The following is a 5,911-nucleotide window of genomic DNA, read 5'->3' as shown; positions in this document are numbered from 1 at the left end:
AATCATTATTTAATTCGTCCTGTGGTGAGTATTCCTGATACTCCACCTTGGTTAAGTGGAAAAGCTGAAGTTGATTTAAGCTTATTGGGAAAAGACAGACAAATAGAAAAAAAAGGAGGTGGAAAGGTATATAAATAAAGAATATGCTGAGTATTTACAAGTATGTACAGATGCTTCTAAATTGTTAAATGATAAAATTGGAATAGTATTTATAATTCCGGACTTAAATATTATTATAAAATGTTTGGAAACAACTGGGGGGGCCCAGGTGAAAAAGTTTGGGAACCACTGCTCTAAACTATTTACATGTAGGCTAATAAAATAATTTACAACTGGCAGACAGCAGACTAACTGTCTTCGCCCCGCCCAACTCCCGCAAAACAGCTTTGCTGCGTCCGCAGCTATCAGAGGTTTTATTTTTAGCGCCTCCTGTTCAATCCGCTGCATTTTTCATTTTTGAAGGCTTAGTTCATCACCTGCTTTGATGGATGCAGCTACATCTTTATTGTAGTTTAACAAACTAGTAATAATTTTATTTGTCCTTTGCACGCTAAATATGAATTATGTTTCTATCTTTCTTTCCTTGCTTTGTTTGTTTTTTTTTTTTATAAAACTTTATATCTTAGGGAAACCCTTTTCTGCTGTCCTTATTGTTGACCATGTATATGTTTGTCTGATTTACAAATAAATAATCCCTCTTATAGAAGGGTTTTTCTGGAGAGTTTACAAACGTCCTGTATCCAAATGTGCCTAATCTGATATTACATCACAGTTTAATGAAGGTGGACCTGATCTTTGAAGTCTTTAAGACCAACTACCAGGAGACATGCTAAAACTCTTACATTTTACAAACACTTCAAACAGCATGATTTGTGTTATTTAAAGTGGAAAAAGTCTGTTTGTTATGCAGCCTCATCATCATCAACACCACAGTCGCACCAAATGGACAAGCTTCGACATGCTTAACACTGCAGTGTAGTTTCTGCCCCCCAACCAGCTTCAGGTGAATGACATTTCAACATCAGCTCTACTTTTCAATAGCTGCATCTGCTCTGAAAAGAGACTGCATTCAAATTAATCTACATTCACTCCTTCTTATGTTTTCAGACTTTTTTAAACTTGTAGAACAAGAAAACAAATTAATTTTAAATCAACCATTTTCCTCCATCTTGAGAGGTGAGTGGGGGGTTGTGTACTTAGATTCTGCCAAAAGGATTCACCTTCTGTTTTACTGTGGCCATCAGTTGTCACGGGACTACATTTATTGTGAGTAAAAATCTGCTTTGAAATATTTTTTAAGCTAAAGTTGTCTACAGATTTTTTAAAATACATTTAAACTTTTAAAATGTTTTGAAAAACACATGTATTTGGTGGTGAGAAATGGACTGGTGACCTGTCAGGGCAACCCACCTCTCGCCTGGTAACCGCTGGAGATGGACACCAGCAGGCCTTGCCACCCCACTAGGGATAAATGTGTTGGATAATGGATGGATGGATGGATTACAATTCTTTATTCACATCAAAATAAACACATACCAGTAAAAAAAATATATATATATTCTGGGAATTTGTTTGTATTCTACAGATGCTTTTGCTTTATTCCTTTGTCATATGTCTGATAAAAACTTTTTCCTTTTCAATTTTTTTCTGTTTGTTCATAGTTTACAGCAGCTCTACTCTTTAAAAGCCTCAATCTCCAAGAAGTATCTGAGCTATTTTGTTTCATTATCTTCCATCTTATTTCTGATTATTCACCCATGTGGGACCTTTCTGTGTTCCTGGTTTCCTCTGTTCACTGAGAGCTTGGCCTTAGGTAAAACAGTCCTGAACCAAAAACTCATGCTGTCAGCATGACAGAGAGTTAATCTTTATAAGAGATGCTAATCTTTAACTACAATCTCAAAGGAAGCTGGACATCATGAGAGGGGGAAGGGGATTTGTCCAGGGGTCAAATTGCACTTTTTGCTCCTGGGCCAAAAAAGTGCCAAGCAAAACAATTCTGTTGAACACAGAATCGACAGCAATAAATGTGACTGCTTGCTTATCTATGTATGTTTAGTGGTGGAGAGAAGAGTTATTATTATTTTCCAATTTTCTAATATTACCGTAAAAAAAATAATTAATAGGATATTTGAAAGGAGATTTTGCTAAGTTTGGTCATTCAGTTAAATAGTCTAACCTTATAAGGGAAGAAGGATGTGACAGAGTGAGTTCTGCATCCAAACTGTGACTCCTGATCCTGTTAATAATAAAAAGAGTCTCACTGTGATGCATGCATCTAGTTGTCTCTAAAGCTTTGACATCTTTCAGGCATAATAGTTATAAAACTTGTTTAATGTATGTGCTTAAATGACCATTTTGGACATGTGGCTTTTTAGAAGCAATAGGCTACTGGAAATAATGCTTTGCCTTATTGTATCATTTCTCTTACAGAACAGATCTAAGTGACCTAAACCTGGATTTTCTTGGCTTGTTATTGAAGAGCCTAGATCCTGTCAGGTTCTCCTCTTTCAAGCTTCTGAAACATAATCAGGGTCCTTGTCCCAGAATCAAACCAGTCTACTATTCAGTTTGTTACTGCAGAAGACAGAAGCTGTATGGATCCCAGGCAGACCAGTCAGCTATCACACAGCGCAATAGTGTCAGGCGTCCTTGTCTCAATTTTACTCTGATTATGTTTTGCCCATAGTTTGTCAGTGATGTATGAAAAATCAATTAAATCACAAAATTCAAGGAGTTGCTGTGGCTTATTTAAGCTTTTAAAATCTCTATGTGACAGCGAGTAGAACCCACCGAGGTCAAGCAGGTTGGCAGATCAGATGTACAAAAGCTACTTAAGATGATGGAAGCCATATTTAGCAATTGTCCTTAACTATTCTTTGTTTTTGACCAGTTTAATCAGAAATAATTACAAAGTCACAACTAGCTATAGTGGTAAAGGGCATAGGTTTTAATTGCTTTAATTGTCTAGTCCTCTCTGAAAGTCAAGACTGTCAAATAAAGCGTAATCCTTCTCTGAATATTTTTTTACCTCTTTGTAGAAAAGCATGTTCCGCAGATCATACAAGATCAGACAAAATGTTTTCCATACTGTTTGACATTTCAACATTTACAATTTCATATAAAAAATCTCTTCTTTTTTCAAATCGCTGTCCCTGTCATAAAACACATTTGCTTCAATTACAAACATCAGCCACTTCTTACTGGTATGAAGAGATTCATACCAGATTCATACCAATAGATTCATTCAGAATCTATTGAAAATTGTAAAGTTCAAAAGCATCATAATTGGTTGCTTTTCTATATATTTGTATTTGTAGAAGCTGCATAATTACTGCTTGAAGGTATCTAACTTCAACCTACATCTACTTATTTCAATAAAAAGAAAATTCAACATTGAAATGTCCAGCTTTGAGAGAATATTATAAACTAATCATAACCTGGTAGTGAGTTGGTGGAACAATATGAACAACCCTGGGGACTGATGGGTCTGACCACAACAAGTACATGAAGGGGTAAGTTGTTACGGAACAACCTTAAAGTATTTCACAAAAGTCTTATCTTGCATTGTATTATCCACTACTATTTTATTCTACAGTCTGTTCATCTTAGGTCATATTCAACGGGAAATTAGTGGAGTTTCTTTTTCTTGAATTTGCCGTTTGTTGGGATCAGGAAAGGACATGTGAGTAAGAAAAGCAAGAAAGAATGAGCTGGGGGGTGAGGGGGAGGGCTTGTTGAGTGAGCAATCCATTCACACTATCATAAATCACAACTGGCCAAACATGCATCTTCTTTCATTGCACTGAGCCATCAGGTCCCTATCCTTTTCATCTCAGTCACTCTCTTTCACAAGCTTCCACACATACCACAGCACCTCCCTGTCCAAAGCTTTCGTCGTACTGCAGTAACCTCCTTTTAAAATGAGGAAGGAAGCAAAGGGAGCAATGTGTGGCGCCCTTTTTTGACTCCCTGTCTGTTAGTCTTCCCATTCTGAGGCACATGTGCTCTCGCACACCCACCCACCTAGACACACACTCACACACGCCTACACACACACACACACACATTTTTCCGTCCTGGTCTGCAAACAAGTGCAGCCCATGAATATCTCGAACAGGGAGAAACACTATTCACGTTTACACAACAGATAATCCATGATGTGACGGGCTATGGAGCGTGGGATGAGGACACAGGACGGAAGAAAGGTTGCAGCAGATCTTACCTGCTTTATGTCTGTTTGTGTTCTACCGGATCTTCTGCTGATGCCTTACCCCTCTGGAAAACAGCCGCTTTGGACACCAGTGGACAACATCCACTCCAGCTACGATGAACAATCAATCTTTCTTTTACTTGGACGTAGCATTTTTTTTCCCCCAAATCGCTGGTGCGTATTTACGCAAACTTTGCTTTTTGCTCGCTGCTTATCACAATCAGACAATTAGCAGTTAAACCTGATTTCCAGCCGTACCATCGTCCGTTACAGACACTAAAGCACCTCTCTCTCAAGTCTCAAGAAGTTATTTTTTGCCTGCAGTGTTTGGGAGGAGACATTAATTCGCAAGGCTTCCAATAAATTCGCAACTTCGGAGCGTACCAGCGGCACACAAGCTCATGAGAACTGTTCGATATGTGGTACTTCCTTACCTAAGAAAAAGAAAGAAAAATAGAGACATGGCGCGCGGTCTCTCCCCACCCCCACTTATCAGTCTGCTGCAGAATGCTCCACATATTCGGCTCGGTGCCTGACCAGCACAGCGACCAGTGATGAACCTTTTCATTTTCTTTAGTCTTTTTTCTTTGATTACAGTATTGACGGTCCAACGGCAAGGGTTCGAGGTGCAGAGCGACCCTAGAAGGACCCACACTAAATGACAGCGAGCGATATTGGAGAGTGACGCAAGAGGAGCCTCCGGTGATCAGTGATCAGTCTGTATTGTTTCCCAGATGAGTGACGCACAATCGCGCTATCCTTTCTGGTGCTGCTCCCCTGTCTTCTGTCCAGCTATCTGAGGAATCCACAAAACATGTTCGTTTTTCCCTTTGTGTGATTCGCTACTGGCGGCTCGGCAGCGTGAAGTGATCCTGACGAGGACTCCTAGAGCAGGAGAGAGAGAATGAAGATTCTGGAGGGGTAGTGGAGGTGCTCCTCTGATGTTAGAACGGTTCACGGCAAGCTGTGTGTCCATCTGCACAAAGACCCCCGGAAAACTGCTGCTATATGGCGGCAAATTGAGCCCGATCAGAGGGAAAGATGGTTGAGACAAGACCCAAGACGGAAAAAAACATCAACCTTTTAAGGCAGATGTTTGTTTCAATGGGTTCAGCTTTTGTACTTCCTGTAAACATGTCTTCCAGGCGCACTGGGTACCGAAAAATTACAGTTAAAACCACAAATTGCATTACATGTGTAAAAAAAAGAGCTTCAGTTTAAATTTCATTACAATTTTCACTTATTTTTTACTTTTTTATTTTGTTATCTCTATGTGGGTTTGAGCGGACGGTGTCATGCTGCTGTTAATAGCAAATATTTGTAGATTTGTAGATCAATTGTTGATCAATTTGTAGATTGTTGATCTACAAATATTTGTAGATCAACGTCAAAGCCGACGTGGACTTGGCTTTGAATTCCCAATGCGTCCTTTTGCTTGTGTTAATATCTGCCCACGCGTACTGGCAGGCCTTTTGCCATGCCGTCGGACACGCTCGCACAGCGACACACACCTACACAGAAAATCTAGAGAGGATGGCAGAAGTAGGAGAAAGTGAAATGACAAAAGACATTGTGTAAAGGAAAGCGAATGCGTCCATTTCAGTTGGATAAAGCTTGGTAAAAGAAAGAAAGAAAGAAAGAAAGAAAGAAAGAAAGAAAGAAAGAAAGAAAGAAAGAAAGAAAGAAAGAAAGAAAGAA

At 39.2% G+C, this 5,911-nt stretch overlaps 1 protein-coding gene across 6 annotated transcripts in view; it reads right to left on the bottom strand.

The window, feature by feature from the left end:
- Positions 1-5,911, bottom strand: part of hoxb3a (homeobox B3a) — a 100,192-nt gene that overhangs the window by 27,383 nt on the left and 66,898 nt on the right. Inside the window, exon 1 of one of the 6 annotated variants that reach the window (XM_015047008.1) lies at positions 4,226-5,411. The exons of the other annotated variants lie outside the window; for them this stretch is intronic. The gene's annotated coding sequence lies outside the window, so the exon portion shown is untranslated. Of the gene's footprint in view, positions 1-4,225; positions 5,412-5,911 lie in introns of those variants that run through there. 6 annotated transcript variants of the gene reach the window in all.

Source organism: Poecilia latipinna, unplaced genomic scaffold (genome assembly GCF_001443285.1).
Source record: "Poecilia latipinna isolate Pla-1442-1.1 unplaced genomic scaffold, P_latipinna-1.0 Scaffold802, whole genome shotgun sequence".
Classification (NCBI taxonomy): domain Eukaryota; kingdom Metazoa; phylum Chordata; class Actinopteri; order Cyprinodontiformes; family Poeciliidae; genus Poecilia; species Poecilia latipinna.
The sequence above is the reverse complement of the archived record's forward strand: the minus strand, read 5'-3'. Positions and strand labels throughout refer to the sequence as shown.